The following is a 17,637-nucleotide window of genomic DNA, read 5'->3' as shown; positions in this document are numbered from 1 at the left end:
CTCATTTACTAGGTACGTCATTATAAAAATTACTCAATCTCTGTACCTCAGCTTCATCAGTAAAATAGGGATAAAATGGAAACCTCTTCAACAAAATATTGTCTAGAATAACTGAACTGAGTTTTTAAAATGCTCCTAATAGCTGAGTGACCATTGCAAGCACTCAGTAAATGGTAGACATTACTATTTTTATGATCATTCTCTTTTGGGAAGATTTCCTTGATCATCCCACTCCTGAACTCGAAACTGAGTTTGGTACTCTTCTTATATACTTCCACTGCACCCTATGTTTCCCCATGTTAACACACATATCTTGTTTAAGGTATTGCATGCTTGTCTGTGAGCTCCTTGAGGGCGTATTTGTATCCCTAATGCCCAGCATAATGTAGGTAGCAAATATATTTTTCTTGAATTTTTCTTCTATTACTAATTCTTCCAACAGAGGCATCAAGCTTGATCTAGAATTTGCCTTGGCAGGCACCACCTAAAGCTCTGGAATGCCCTGTGAGCTTCTACACTTGCATCAGTCATAAGTAGCATGCAAAAGATCAGAGGGACACAGCAAGTGTTTGGAACAAGTGCCATAAGAGATGGTATAATTGAAGAATTAAATTAATATATACTGAGAGTTAAATTGGTGCCAATGGGCATGACTCAATCTTCATAACAACCAAGTGAGTCACCCATTATTCCCCCATTTTATATATGAGTTAACTGAGGACCAAGTAAACTAAGATTTTTGCTACAGATCACAGTGTTAGGACTTATTTTGGAACTAATTTCTGACTGAAGACTCTGCACTTTCCGTCTGACCAGGTTAGACAGTCACTTTGCACACGGGAAAGCAGAGATGAAAATATGAAATATTAAGGACATACACAAAGATATTTGAAGGTCTTCCTGACATTTAAGATGATAAGTTAATAGGTTTTTGCCTTTTTTTAAAATTGATCTTTCTAGAAATTACCTGTTCTTAAGCAGAGTTTGGTGCTCAGTGAGTTCTCAACTACTTTGTGGACACTCCACGTGTGAATGTCAATACCTTGGGATATGTGTCTGGCACTTCCCTGTGAGCCAAATATAGTAAGAAATGCTGGTGCTTATTTTGTACAACAGCCAGAACTCTGGAACCAGTAGCTACTTATTTAACAGAATTCTTCCTTCGCTCATGAATTCAGATCTATAATTTATCTTTCTCCAGTTGGTGACGATGTGGCTCTGTGAGAACTGATTTCTGAAGAGGGGAAAATACCTAGGAGCAATTTTGAGTTACCCCAAGAACATTCATGTTCTTGCTGCCTTCATCAAGGAGAAACCTCCCGGCTAGCACAAACCTTTCCTGAGATGAAGAAAATGCCAAAGACATGGGTGCATCTGAACCTCATGGTGGGCATTTGTCATTTTATATTTCTGTTTTAATTCAGATCCTGCACTATGGAAACAACATATGACATCCTGAAATAGTTCTGCCAGCTCATCCTCCATTAACTTTAAAAATAGCTAACATTCACTGAGTGCTTACTATGTGCTGACACTGTGTAAAACTCATTACTGTCATCATTCTGCTTAGTACTCATGACAACACTGGTACATTTTAGTATTTTCTCCATTCCACAGGTAACTTGTTCAAACTCCAACAGCCAAAAAGGGGTATAGCCAAAAGCCCATGTTTGTAATCACTATGCTATGTTGCTTTAGTAAAGAGCACCACTACATTACACTAGAGATGTTAGAACAGAAGAATTATATCCTAATCAACAGCTTAGTGAAAGATTCTCTATTTGATGGCTCTCATAAATTTTGCTATTAAAAAGTGAATTCCTGGTGCTTTTGTCTTTACTTCTTGCTTTTAAGTCTTTTACAGATTACTGTCTTATTTGTTTTGATCAAGTACCATGTCTTTTGTTGGTATCTCCAACTATGTTAATACAACTCTTCGCAGTTGAACACATGCAATAAATACCTTGTTAATTAAACTAAATGACCAGGGAGGCTAGAGAAAACTCACATTTCAGGCAGATGGTTATCCACATGTCTGGACTTTGACCTGTCATTATCAAACCTAAGAATCCCAGATCATAGACTATACTTGGCTACATTCTAATTACAGACTATCTGTGTTTTCAGTTACTGTTTTTCAGTGAAAAAAGATTACCAAATTAGCTATGATTCCTTAGTACATCTTACCAAGACCACCTTGAGTATAATGAGTAAAACTGCATGATTTAGTTACTTGATACACACAAAGAGAAAACTATTGAAGTTTCTAAGTCACAAGTCTTATCAGAATTTTTATGTACTTAAGATAAAGTTGTATAAACCCTATTAATATAATGTATTGGGGAAGCAATGAAATAAAAGATAGGAGATGCATCTGGCTTGAACACTAATAAATCTGAAGCAGGTTTCTCCAGTATCATCCATTCATAATCATTTATTGAAGCCAAGTTGATGCCCAAAACAGGACCAAACCTTGAGTATACCAAGGATGAACCCTCATCTGGCCAGTAAAGAGAAATCTTTGCATCATCCTTATAACTCAAATCCCTTCTGTCAGGTTGGTTGTGGCAATATATATATCACAGTGACTTGAAAAGTACAGAGAATGAAAACAAAAGAATATGCTTCATTATGTAGACCAGTGAGCCTACATGATATCATTGGGGAGAATGGGCCACAGGCAACAGGAAAATAATTTTCAAATTCCTTTGCCCAAAGAAGTCTTTGGAGACTAGAAATGAGGCTTAGTTTTGTGGAAAGAGGGAGACAGAAAGGAAACATGAGAAGAGAGAACTGAGAAGTGATAACAAATATGAGGAAGAGTTAGGGAGAGATGTTGCTATGACAAATGGAAATGAATGGAAATTTCTGGAAGGATCAATAAATTTTGTTGGGGTTTGAACTAGAGAAAAGGAATAAATTCCCTTCTTCCTTGGTGAAATTGAGAAACGCGGGAAGTCAGCATGAGTCTTGGGTTTCAGAGTAGACAGAGCACAGAGCTAAAGTGCCTACGTGGTTACTAGTTGGTCACTGGTTTCCTGAAGATCGGGGAGTGGGGCACTGCTGAGTGAGCACCAGGACAACGTCCAGTGGAAGGACTGCCCACCTGTTCTTCCAGTATAACCTAGGTCCTATACACACAGAATGTGTGGTCCAGCATCCTGGGAAGAAATCATACTTGCAATATTTTATACTGATCCTAAGTTAAGGTAGTGTTATAGTTTAACCTAGTGACATTAGTCTGTTTTAAGAATTCCTGTCTCATTAATGTAGTTTTCAGGAGTTCCAAAAGAGAAAAATGTGGTAAAATGGCATTATCAAAAGTAATATAAATTGTACTGATGAACATGTTTCTTATGTATCAGTCATATGGAAGTCTGACTTACAGCTTTAGACATGTCTGCGTAGGGTGGTCCAATTAAAGTATTATCACTTATGTACATTTTTCATTTTATTACAATTCAGTATTTTCTTTTGCTTGCTTGCCAGGGAAGAGCTGTAGAGATTAGTGACTAAAGTCATGCTTCACTCCTATACCGAGAACAACTCTGACACCAGCTTGTCTCGGTCAACTCCACATTCCACCATTCTTGGTCCCTTAGTCACTCTGAGCTTTAGGTTCATCATCTGTCAAATGCTAGTAATAACAATAAGTTATCTTGTTTGGGTTCTCATAAGGGTTAAATGAATTAACACAAAGTTCATAGAATAGTGCCTGGTACAGAGTAAGCATTTAGAGATTAGTGACTAAATACTGTTCTATTAAAGTCATCATACTTATGATGAGTCAGTGTAATTCTTTTAACGTCTCCATTTTTGTCTCCATTTTATTAGCCTAATTTTATGGTGAGAAAAATGAGCTTAGGAAGGTTATATCACAGCCAATAAATAGTAACAGTGGGTCTTCAGCCCAGACACAGACAGGCCTGATTCCAAAGCCTTCCCCTTGCCTCTGCACTACATTAACTCTATGAACGTCCAAATCCCCACCCTTCCCATCCATCAATTCTGAACACACACAGATGGCCTTCTAAAGAGAAATGCCTTAATCTTTTTGGGGGGCTTGGTTTTTTTCCCTGCATTCTATCTGCCCAATTGTTTTGGTAGACACCAGGATGGGAATCCTTCCAGAAGATGAGTGTTCTTCCTTTAGAACTTTTCCTTGATGAATATTTTTCTGAAGACCAGGCCTCCCCAAAACCAGAAAGAGTCTTGAACTTCAAATACTCTGTGCCTGTTTCTCAGAATGTGCCATCCTGCTTGGATGTGAAAAAACTCATTATCTGTGGGTGACCATATCTAGACACTAGAGGATAGAGGTGGTGCTAACTGGTTTGTATACGAGGACAAGTATAAACCAGGATGTCCTGGGCAACAAGGGATGTGCAGTTACCCTCCTTTCTCTGTAACTTACTTCGGCTTTGGTAAGGGACATTTGAAGAATTATGAGTCTCTGAGATTCACCTGGCTGTACATTATCTTTCCCTTCCTTCTTTTCCTTTTTGTTGTTCTTTGAAACATGTTCTCACAGGAAGGGAAGTGGGTAGGGCCCAGAGACTGAAGGAAGCATTTATCTTTTATAACCTGACTTTTCTTTTGGTCCTATTAAAGGAAGATTTGAGAAGTGCTATGAATGAATAAAGAAGAACATGTAAGGGAGGCGGCTCAAAGAAAAAGGAATTTCAGCTTATTAGACCAGAGTAAATGAGGTGAAAGGAGATGACATGGAAATCTGAAGCCCCGGTAAAGTTCAAGAATTTCTCCTCTAGAGGCAATCGAGAATCATTAAGCTATGTTAATGAGAGAGAAAGGGACAGATTGAAAAATAAGATTTCAAGTTATTTGGGCTAAATATTGGGGACGGTCACATGTAACAAGTTGAAATTTTGAAGTCCAAGTAAGTTGTGCTAAAAGGCTCCTAGGCTCCCTCATTTGATGAGGCCCAAAGTCCAAAGGAGCCTCCTCTGCGGGGGGGTCTGCAGGGGGAGGCTCCGATCTCACTGGACAATTCAGAGAGCAATCCCTGATTGGTATCTGGAAAGTTAAAGTGTGTCATAAATATTTTTTAAAGTACACTTGTCTAAAAACTATAATGAATTCAGAGTTCAAAAGAATGTGCTCTCTAAAGTCTCTTGACAAAACTTTTCATTTTCTAGTTTACTTTTGCATATTATCTCCACCTCAGAAACAACTCTATTGCCTAATACACAAGTCTTCCGCACTGGTGCGGAAAAGAGTTTCCCCTCATCGGTGGCTCCCCACCTCCCCAAAACACACACGCACAATCTCTACCATTTGAAACGCATTTTTCATAAAACATATGATATTTGTCTCAACAAGAAGTTTATATCTGCCCAGACTGGGCTTTGCTGCCATGGAAACGAGCTGAAGGGGAGAGCGCTGGCTCAAATAGGCAGAGTGGGGTTTCTAGCTTGGTGCTCTACTAGCTCGGTTCCCTCCCATGAGGTCCAGATACTTTTTATTTTCTCAGGTCCTGTATTCATTCCTTAGACAGCTCATTGGGTCCTATTGAGATACACTGGGAAGTAGGAACCACAAAGCACTTATGGATGCCCACATGTTTTACAGACAGCCACATCCACTTACATCTACCTCTCCAAATCCCACACTGGTCAGATGTGAGGTCTTTCAATACACGCCTAATCCACATATATTTCAAAAAGACACGACCTGCAACTTCTCTCCTTATAAAACATTTTAGTCGCACATCCCTAGGTAGAGTCACTTTCTTTTTTTTTTCCTTCCATTTTCCCTCTGTGGAGGCTGTGACAGGTAGTGAAGGTCCTAAGAGATTCCACTGACCTACCCAGGAACCACGGGTCTGCGTCATGGCACGGTTAGCCATCAGTTACTCAGAGGCTGAGCATTTACTTTGTTTCTGTTAGCTTGCCAAGACCAGAGTGTTGTGCCTGCAAATGCCTCTGAGAGGTTAAGTGACAGGCCTGTGCATCAGTAGCTTGTGGTGAGGAAGGAGGGGCACTGCTCTTGGAGTCAGAAGACCCAGGCTGAAATCCCAGGTTCAAGGCTTATTACTGAGATAATTTTCTGCTCATCATTTAAACTATTAAACCTAAATTTGTTCACACAATGTGGAGTTAGTATCCATACTACCTCATAAGGCTATGGTAAAGTTTGAGTGACAAAATAGATGAGGACTTATTTTAGAAAGCACAAAACATGTTATGAAAATTAAGTATGGTTCTTCTAGATGTCTATATCACAGACATATTAAAAGCTATAATAAGTTATACTGTAGGCTCTGGGTAATGTACCTTCTGTCTTGAAGGGTTCGGTTTGTTACAAATACCTCCTTCATTGCACTCCTTATTACCTTTTAATTTTAAAGGCACATAGCCTATAGACATTATTGTTTGATCTAGACTTTTAATATCATATTTCCTCTTCTCTCAGTTTAATCTATTCAGGATAGTTTAACTATGTTTTGTATTTTTTTCTCATGACCCTTCACACAATGTTCCATCGAATTGTTACCACTACTCCTTTGCACTTTGTACGGTGCTCTATAGTTACCAAAAACATTTTCCCCTAGATAATTGCATTTGACCCCCACAGTAATCCCTTTAAACAACAATTACTACTCTCTCAAATTGGCTTTAGTGCAAACTAAAACGGAAGAACCTTAAAATTCAAAATGAGTGAATAATTCACAACATTACCACTATTTCAACTTGTTTCAGGTGTGCCTTAAATATTTTCTTACCACATTTTGAAATCTCATTATGTATCACGCCCTGTGCTAAGTAGTTTGCACAATTACACAGCATTCTCATGGGAACCTAATGAGAGAGGAATTGTTCCCACTGCAGTTGAGCAAACTGAGGCTCGGATAGGCTGAATAATTTCCCTATGGGACTTGATTCCCATTGGGGGTGATTCCAAGGCTGAGGCTCTTAACCACCATGCCATACTCCCTCTCAGCTTTAGGTCACGTTCCTTACTCCATACAGACTAAATCTAAAGCAAAAGTTCATTTGCAACCTAAGGTGTACATGGGTTTTTTGCCTGTATACATGGGAAAACCTAAAGTTGAATGGCAATTCTTAGTCTAAACTCTGAACAAACATGCCTGGGGCATACCCAGACCAACACATCATGGACCTAGATAACTGAACTGAGATTTGAAGTGTTAACTTGAAGACTGAGCTTAACCTCTGAAATACACACACGTGGGCAGAGTCAAACCAACAGAGCAAAAATTTTGAAACCTAACTGAGTTTTCAGTCATTGGTGCAAGTCTCAGCATAATTATCAAATCATTCATACCTATAATAGTCACAAACAAGCATAGCAGTGATTTGAAAAACTGAACTGAAATTTGAAGCACCACCTGCAGGAGGCAAGACAGAACTAGGGTCCAAATCTCACTTGTTGATTGCCTGCTGGTATAAAAATATCAACATTCTGCAGAAGATTACAATAGGCCATAGAGTCTAAGATACAATCCAGAATTATTTAACATACAAAGAACCAAAGAAAATGTAACCCATCTTCAATATGAAAAAAAAAGAGTAAAGAATGTAATAACAAAATGACAAATATTTTGGAATTTTCAAAGACTTCAAGGCAACACTATGTTCCCTGAGTTCAGAAACAAACACACACAAACATGAACTGAATTAGAAGAGATCTCAACAGGATATACAAGTAAAAAAAGAATAAAATGGAAATTTTAGGACTGAAAATTAAATATCTGAAATAAATTACTGGAAGAATTCAAAAGAAAAATGGATATGATAGTGGAAATAAAAGAAAGAAAAGATTGAAAAAAATATGGTCAGAGCCCCAGGGATCTATGAGACTCGAAGGTCTAACAGATGTATAGTTGAAGCTCCAGAAAAAAAGAAGAGAAAGATATTTGAAAGCATTTAGAGAAAAATGACATTACTTACAGGAAGATGGTGATTCAAGTGATTGATTTCTCGTCGGAAACCATCAAGGCCAGAAGACAACATCTTCAAAGTGCTAAAAGAAAGAAAAAGAAATTTTGTCAAAGATTTTTTTATATTCAAGGAAAATATCCTTCAGAAAGGATGGTGAGGTAAAGAAATTATCAGATAAAATAAAACTAAGAGTATTTTTCACTAACGTATTTTTTCTATAGAGAATGCTAAAAGAAATTCTAAGTGGACTGTGAAAACTGTTATGATTAATTGTAGTCCCCAAAGGAACCACTGAAAAGAAACACACATATGCACACACACACACACACACACACACACACACACACACACACACACACACTGAAAAAGCCAAATAATAAACTAAAATGGAATACTAAAAATATTGCCCCCAAAAATCAAGGAGAGAAAATAGAAACAAAAACCAAATAAGAAAATGGTAGGACTAACTCAACTGTATCAATAATTACATAAACCATTATAGGTTTTAATTCTTCAACTAACAGATTGACAAATGAGTAAAAGTAAGACTGAACTACATGCTGCTATAAGATCCACACTTAAAACATAAAGATACAGACAGGTTTAAAGTAAGTGGATGGAAAACATGAAATACAAATGGATAACAAGGCTAGACTGGCTATGTTAATATCAGATAAAATAGACGAATGGGGTATTACCGCAGATTACATTTTATAATAATAATTAATCAGAAAGAAATAACAATTATTGATGTCTATGTACTCACAGCACCTCAATATACATCAAAAATTGAAGAGCTAAAGGGAGATAATTTTTTGATCATAGATTAGCAATTCTCTTTGAGCAATTGATAGGACAAAAACTCAACAAGCACACAGAAGACATCAATAGCACTATGAATCACTTTATATAGAGTACTCCATCCAGTAACTGAAGAATACACATTCTTGTCAAATACTCACGATAGACTCACCAAGGCAGACAATTTCTGAAGTATAAAACAGCCAATGCCTTAATCTGAGTGACAGTGGGTGTATTCTCCCACATCAGGGGAATTAGATTAGAACTGTTGAGTTAAACCCTATTTATGTGGAACTTAAACTATACCTTTTAAGCAATTCATGGTCAAAGACCAAATTACGAGATGTTTGACCAACTATTTTGAACTGATGTAACTAAAATACAATTTATCAAAATTTGTGGGATGCAGCTGAAACCTGGTAAGTAGAAGCTCTGTATGCATACATTAGAAAAGATCTATAATTCAATAACTTAGTTTCATGTGAAGAAACTATAAAAGTCAGAACAAAATAAGTAGAATAAAGAAAGAGCAGAAACCAATGGGAAACATACAAAATTTACTGAGCAAAAATTTGGTTCTCAGACAAAAAAAAAATCAACAATCTTTCAGCTAGAATTTTTATGAGAAAAGGAGAGACAACATAAACCACCAATATCAGTAATGAATGTTTAATGTATAGGATTTGTCACCACTGACTCTGCAAATTAAAAGAGAAAGAATACTGTAAATAACCTGGGGTTGAAATTTGACAACTTACATGAAATGGACAGATTTCTTGAACGATACAACTTAGAAAAATCAACACAAAAAGAAACAGAACAGTTGAGTAATAGTCTTATGTTAAGCAAGGAAATTCAATTTGTTACCCGCAAACTGAAAGTCAAGAGGGAGGGTTTCCCTATGGGATTAGCATTGTCTTCTTTGAATACGATTCACCTGGGAACATCACTGCCTGTTGCTGCTAGGCAACTCCGGGTGGGAGGCTAGGACAGAGGCACAGTGAGCTGTAGCAGAACAGGGCTATGTATACAGTTTTGGGGTTCTTGGTTAGAAAATTCCCCTATCATGTTAAAAATATCAATTTAACCACAGCAGCCACAAGTCAAGGGGAAGAATGGAGATTCAAAGCAGAGTAAGACCAGTTCTTTTAGTGAACACCCAAAAATAATGTCAGTGTCCTGAGGCAAACACATCTACATTACTTCCCCGTGCTTTCCCCTAAAGAACGAAATGTAGGCCAGAATAAAAAAGCTCAGGGAAAAGATACCTTGAGATTGTTAATCCGAGGTCAATAATTCCCAATTAAGTAAATCTCTGATCAAGGTATACATTTAAATCTACTAGAGCTTTATTCCATCATTCCCTAATTTTGCTATTTTTTCCATTTTTTAAAAAAAGGAACCAATTAATTCTCAATTTCTTACACCTGCTTACACTTTAAGTCTAAATTTGATCCATGACCTTCCTACCCCATCCCTGATTTGCAGCTTTCAGGCAATCCTTTTACCGTCTGGGAGAATAAGTCATCATCTAACTGGCAAGTTCAGAGAAACATGTAGAGACAGTGTAAGAATGAGAATAAGTTAGCATAAGAGTAGCCATCTTAAGGGCCTAGAAGCAGTTTTCTGAAGTTGTGACTTAAAAGAAAAAAAACTGGAACTGGGTAAGGCCTTGGAAAACAAGTTAATCATGAACACCGGGATGGGGGCAGCTGTGGCCTTCAGTCAGCTAACCTTGGTCAGTTAATCCTACATACCAAGCTTATCGTGCAGAACCTCCCTAACAATTGAGGAGTGGTCTTATCTTGCTCTTGCTTAACCCCAGGATGTATGTCTTGCAAAGATAATGTGCAGCTGTAGAAAATTACTAAGAGTTAAGTGTTTTGAAAATGCTATATAAACCCTTGGTTCTGAGTGCTCGGGGTCCTTGTTGAAACCCGCTGTGTCGGGCAGACACTTGGACCCCAGCTAGCTGGAATAACAATAAACCTCTTGCTTGTTGCATCGATCTGCCGTGGCCTTCGTCTCCTCACTGGGGGGGAAGCACAGACCGGAATAAGGCCGTTGGGTCTTACATTTGGGGGCTCGTCCGGGATCGCATGCCCCCCCCCGGAGGAACGACAAGCCAAGGATCGGAGGCTTGCCCTGGCCAGGTATTACTGTGTTTGTGTCCGTGTGTCTCTTGTCAAACCTGTAAGAACGTTCTGTGTTTAATCAGAAAGTGCCTTGCCGGCTGGTGAGTGCACCCAGTGTTTTTGTTCGCGAACAAGCCTGAAACCTGTATAAAGCCTGTAGGAGCTCCAATCTGTGTCTGGGTCGGCATAGACTTAGGTGGACGCGCTGGCAAGTCGCCGACCAGGGGTCTTGGGAGACGTCCCTTGCCCCCGTCTGGAGGACGAGGTCCTCATCTGTGAAGAAAGTCGGCTGCCACTGCAGTCCGACAAGCCCTCAACCTGTGGGAGCTCCAATCTGTTTCTGGGTCAGCATTGACTTAGGTGGACGCGCTGGCAGGTCGCTGACCAGGGGTCTTGGGAGACGTCCCTTGCCCCCGTCTGGAGGACGAGGTCCTCATCTGTGAGGAAAGTCGGCTGCCGCTGCAGTCCGACAGGCCCTCAACTTAACTTTCAGGTTTGTCTCCGCGGCCGCGGCAGATTCTTCTCTGTAGGCGCCTGGTTGTTGTTTGTCGTGTTTGTTTGTCTTAGTCTTTTTGACAGAAGAAATGGGACAGACGCAGACGACCCCCTTGTCTCTCATGACAGACCATTTTTCTCAGACGTTAGAGAGAGAGCTCACAATTTGAGCACGGACATCAGGAAGAGAAAATTTCGTGTTTTCTGCACCTCAAGTGGCCATCCTTTAATGTTGGCTGGCTGCCGGAGGGAACCTTACCATTATGTCTCAGTCTGTATGTTTGTGTGTCTAAGTGTGTAAATGAAAATATCTTTCTACCTCCGGATGGTATTAATGAAATTGATTTAAAGACAAGCGCTTGTGAAAATTGGGCATTCTAAAACTTCCAGAAAATCTGATAGAAAATGTTAAGCATTAATGCTAATTTGGGTTTGCCTGAGGCGGGCGTGTCATTGTGGTTATCAGCAGCCAAAGTTTACTTAAAGTCATTTAAGTTGATGTTACCAGTTAAACATTTCAAGAAAAGGCTTGAAGAAAAGCTTGACTTTGTCTAATGTTTAGTAAAAGTTTTCTAAGTAATCTGGCATAGTTGCTAAAAATAAGTAAACAAGTGTAGCAAATAAACATCTTAATAATAATACTGTATTAATGTATAACAGTGTGTATGTATGCAAACAGCTTGAGAATTTTTGTGGTAACCAAAATTTTTAAAGTTTGCTAAGTTATATAGACATATTTTGTGCCTAATGAGAAATTGTGTTGTAAAGCACATTTCCAAAAATGATAATATATGTTCATAGATGAAGAATGCTAGTGTAACAGTTTACGGTGGCCTGTTTTTCAGTGTTCACTGAAAGTTAAAGTATCAAATGATTTTAAGTTCTAATGAAAACTACTTAAATAAAGAAAACATTTCTCTATGCTAAAAGATGTATGTTTTAATAAGAGAAAGTATAAAGAATGGAAACTCATCTGCATGCTAAAGAATGTGTTTTTTGATAAAAGAAAGTGGCTTTGTTCTAAAGTGCAGCTGTTTATGTTAGAGAGGGACGGAGAACAGAGACAAAGAGAGAGCAGTGTGGTGCAGCAGCGTGGTGCCTTTTGTTGTAGCGGATCCGCTCAGCCTGTTGCTTTGGAGAAAGGTCAAGATGTTTAGAGATAAGGCGGGACAAACCCCGGCAAGCCCAGGCATAATTCTCACCCGTTTATGTGCTTGAGACCATGGGGCAAATGAAGAATAAATTACTATATTCTTACAGATATAGTCATGCTATGTGAAATTAAAGCAAGTGAGTCTTGATATCAAGTGCACAGCAAAATTAGAATTTTGTTTCCAGTTAAAAAAAAAAAACAAAAAACAGTTTTCTTTAACTGTTAGTCTGCTCTTAATGTTGAAAGATTGCAAAGAGTTCTCTAATTGTTTTATCAAAGCAGTTTCTCATGCTTAAAGTCTCAGTGAGTTGCCAGAATATTTTTTTAAAAAAATAAAATCTTAATATTAAAAAGACTAAAAGCTAAAGTTTGTTAACAACTGTGTAACCTTTATTTGCCTTTGAAATATTTTGTTATTGAAAACGATTGCATGGCATGAGAAATTGAATTATTTATTCCTTATATTTTTACAAGTAGAAAAATCTCTCTAACCAACAAATGATTAAAGTTGTTACTGATTATTTGTTTTCTTAATTTATCCTCCTAAGCAGAATAGTAACAAAGCTTTTTTTTTAGCTGATTAAATGCACTTAGTTAACAAACCAAAATTTATTCTTAAAAATTAAATTGTGTAGAATCTGGACAAGATTATGTTTCTCCCAGAAAAACAGGTTTCACTGTAAAAGTTTAGATGGGCAAACTTGTGACCACTTTTGAGGAAAGTTGTAATAGATTTTTTTGAGAACCACCAGGTCTTCTTGTTTAATTTATATGCTGTGGATATGTTTGTATGTTTTAAAAAACATGGAGGACTCTCCATATTTTTTAATGCAAATGATCTTATAAGTTGCTATGCAAATTCTATTAAAAGCTCTATCTACTATTAAAGAGTAAAACATTCTTGAAGCTTTCAGGGAAGACCTGTAGACTTAAGCACTTTCTCTGGTTTTTTGTATCTGGTCTTGGACACTTATGCTGAGTTATGTTCTTATTATTTTCACTGTTTGTAAGCTATTAATTGTATATAATCTTTAAACCATCCAAATATCCAGCATACATTTCCATGTCACCACAACCCACTATTGATGCCATGAATGAAATAGCTGGTTAGAAAGCCAAAAGTCATCATTTCTCAATCCCGAAATGAAGAAGTAAGATGCCTGATCTCTTTCATCTCAAAGCATATTTCTGGTCAAATCTGAATATCTGTGTGAAAGAAAGAGACATTTAAATTTGAGATTCTGCTTAAACTTTTAAGTTGAATTTGACTATAGCCATATTCATTCTTTGTATGTATCTCTAACAGGTCTTTTGTATGCCTGGTGATATTATAATCTGCCTTGAGTTTAGACAGTTCTTTCAGCTAAATGTGAATTCTTATTGTAGCTTTTTTCCCCTCCTGAAGATGAAAGCAGAAAAATCTACCATCTGCTACCATTCTCTCAAGAATGCTTGGTAACATAGATTATTTTGACTTTGTATATATTGTCTTTAAAAACTGACAGCAGCAGTCTCCCCTGCTGCCCCACCTTTTTAAGATATCTCGTTTACTGTGCTGGGTATATAGACAATAAATGTGTAATGATAGACAGTTCTAAAAGAATTAAATGCAAAAAAGTGCTTTTACCTCTAGTTAACTCTGATATTTTCCAGAGGGCCCCTGGAACATGTCAGAAGAATTTTTTCTCATTAGAGAAAGTATTTGACTAATTTGGCTTATTTATCTGATATATATATATATATTTACCAAGAAAGCACTGTCAAAGAGAATAATGCTAAACTTTGTTACTGAATGTTTTGTATTACAGAAATATCAGAATTTCCTTATATCAACCGTCTTACAGTGAGCTCTCGTCAGATCTTTGACCATTGTCATTTGTAAGTTTTTTGTCATTTATAGTCACTGTTTTGTTGTTCCTGGACTGGTAAAGAACTGGATTTCAGCAGAACAGGTATTAGTTGCATAAGATTACATAAACTAAAGAAAATAGTTTTGTGTCTTTTTGTTTCGAATGTTGCTGATAGTGTTTTGAGCTTGTTCTCTTAAGCTGACAACAGTTTAGTAGATGGCTGTCTTTATAAGCAGAATTGAGACATCCTTCTCTCTACCTGATCCCTACAGAGTTTAAAAACTTTTAGTGACTGTTTTTGTATTCCATGGCAGTATGTTTATTTGCACGAGTTTAGTAAGAATCTGCTTTCCTTGTGAGAAGACTAATTAAAAACACTGGTTATACTGCCAGAGCTTTGGCTAGAATGTCATACCTGAGAGACATGTGCATGGACTCAGATGTGAACAACTTTAAAGAACTAAGATTGACTTTATAGGGCCAACAAAGCCCCTTGGAAGAACTAGCCTAGTACCTTGCTTGCAGAGTTCCCAGCAGCCTTCCCAGGTGAGTAAAGAAAGTCGCTTCCTGGCAGGTGCAGAGACCTCGAGAAGAGAGGAATTCATCCAAATCTACAGGTACTGCAGGCAAAGCCTGATGGCAGGTCTGGCTTGGCTGTCTGGCCTCAAGAGGCCTTTAAAAGTTCAATCTGAGGTTCCTTGCAAAAAGTTCCAGCAAAGCATATTTAAAAGACCCTGTGTAATCAATTGCTCTTCTTGCTGCACTTGTGCAAATAATCAAGCCAGCTGTTAATTATTTTCTTAACCTGGTTACTTCTAATAAAAATGAAAGTGATTTTAAAGTATTGTTTCAATAATGCAGCCTCCTTCCAGAATAGAAAATCCAACTCCAGATGTTGCTACATAACCTAATAACACAATTTGTTTTATCTTGCCTAGAAGCCACAAAACAGCAAATAGTAATAGAAACGAAACCCAAGATAGAAGCGCCAGCCTTCTGAAGCCCTCTCAACTGACCAGTGATAGAGACCTAGCTGCACCCTTTACTGCGCCCCCTTCTCAGCACGAAGCAGCCAGAGCGGTCATCGCCCCTTTTCCCTAGCTGCAGCTAGAGTCTCTACCTGTAAAAGAGAGAATGAGACAGGGACCATAGGCTTAGACAGAATAAAGTAAGAGCCTCTAGAAGAGGCGGGGCGAGATATTTGCAATCAGAGCAATGTAACTACATGCTAGAGCTCCCCCCTACTAGAACTATGTTAAACATGAAACTCTAGAATCATTCTTCAGTGAGATCAGTTAATGTTCCCCAGATAGAGAAGAGTAGCACATGTTTTGTTATGCTAGTCATTTGTAATCGTGTATGAGATTCGCTTTAGAATACTGGAGGGCCCGGGCCTGTGTGCTGTCTTTCCTCCTTCAGATCTAAGTAATCTTGCAAGCTGAGCAATTGACTTAGCATACAGACCCAGCTGTAGACAGCATAGTAAAAAGCAAGATTCTTTAGCAAATAGACAATATCTCAGCCCGCCTTAAAGGCTGGACATGCAATCTTTTGATGTGCACCCGAACCAAGGCGCCAGTGTCCCAGAGAGAAATCAAGGAAAGAAATTATCTTTAATATTCAAAGACCCCTTCCCCGTTACCCAGACTGACAACCTCGATTTATATAATAAGTTAAAAGCTCTTCAGGCAGTCCAAAGAGAAGTGTAGACCCAACTAAAAGCAGTCTATGAGCCCGGCACTTCAGAAGCAGCCCACCTGTTCCAAGTTAAAGACTTTGGGTTTGTAAAGTGACACCGAGCGCAGACCCTTGAGCCATGGTAGAAAAGACCCTACTTAGTGTTACTGACCACCCCAACAGCAGTCAAAGTTGACAGGATTGCCACCTGGATCCACGCATCTCATGTGAAACCCATTGTCTCAGCCGAGACAGCTGACGACCATCTCACGTGGAGAGCCCAACCTACTGAGAATCCTCTCCAGCTTAAAAATCACCAGAAGACCCCTAAAGTGACCAGGTGCGCGTCCAGAGACACCAACGCTGTTTAGCTGACCCACACACCGTTCTCAAAAACTATTCCAAGATAACCACGTCAGGACAAAGACAACCTTCAAAAGCTAAGACTGCGCCGTTCATATTGTGCCTTTCCCCTATTGCACTACCAAACAGATGACCTCTAATTTCATGATTGAAATAGTTACAAGAAGAAGAGGGGAATGTAAGAATGAGAATAAGTTAGCATAAGAGTAGCCATCTTAAGGGCCTAGAAGCAGTTTTCTGAAGTTGTGACTTAAAAGAAAAAAAACTGGAACTGGGTAAGGCCTTGGAAAACAAGTTAATCATGAACACCGGGATGGGGGCAGCTGTGGCCTTCAGTCAGCTAACCTTGGTCAGTTAATCCTACATACCAAGCTTATCGTGCAGAACCTCCCTAACAATTGAGGAGTGGTCTTATCTTGCTCTTGCTTAACCCCAGGATGTATGTCTTGCAAAGATAATGTGCAGCTGTAGAAAATTACTAAGAGTTAAGTGTTTTGAAAATGCTATATAAACCCTTGGTTCTGAGTGCTCGGGGTCCTTGTTGAAACCCGCTGTGTCGGGCAGACACTTGGACCCCAGCTAGCTGGAATAACAATAAACCTCTTGCTTGTTGCATCGATCTGCCGTGGCCTTCGTCTCCTCACTGGGGGAGAAGCACAGACCGGAATAAGGCCGTTGGGTCTTACAACAGTTACAAAGAACATCCAGCATACAATTTCCTCTCCCAGTCTTCTTGCAACTCAGTTAAGAGTATCTTCAATGCTAGTCTGCAGCCTTTGACCCTCTCCCCCATCTCCCAGGTCTGATGAGGATAAAAACAAAACAAAACAAGTTGGTTTTACTCCCAAAATATTGAAAATTTGTATTCTTTCTGATTTTGAGCAAGAAAGGAATGGCAATTAAACTTAGGTCTAACCTACTGATGTTTTCAGTTTTGTTTATAATTTATCATTCTGTTCATTTCCCATTCAAAAATCAAAAAATATGTTCATATGCCTGTATTTTCACAAGATCCAGCCCACAAAAAGACTTTAAATAATAAACACCAAATTTAGAAATGTCTTCCTTCCAAATTATAATGAATGCTCAATACATAACCTTTCGTGTTCATACAGCTCTGGAGTTTATCTTTCTGGGCAACCAGCAAAAACAATAAATCTTAAAGGCACCAACCCAAGTCCATACCTGGAACTGAAAAAAGCTTTGGATTGTTTGTAAATAAACTACCAGAAAAATGCATA

The sequence above is a fragment of the Manis pentadactyla genome, chromosome 9, assembly GCF_030020395.1.
Source record: "Manis pentadactyla isolate mManPen7 chromosome 9, mManPen7.hap1, whole genome shotgun sequence".
NCBI lineage: Eukaryota > Metazoa > Chordata > Mammalia > Pholidota > Manidae > Manis > Manis pentadactyla.
Note: the sequence above shows the minus strand (reverse complement) of the source record.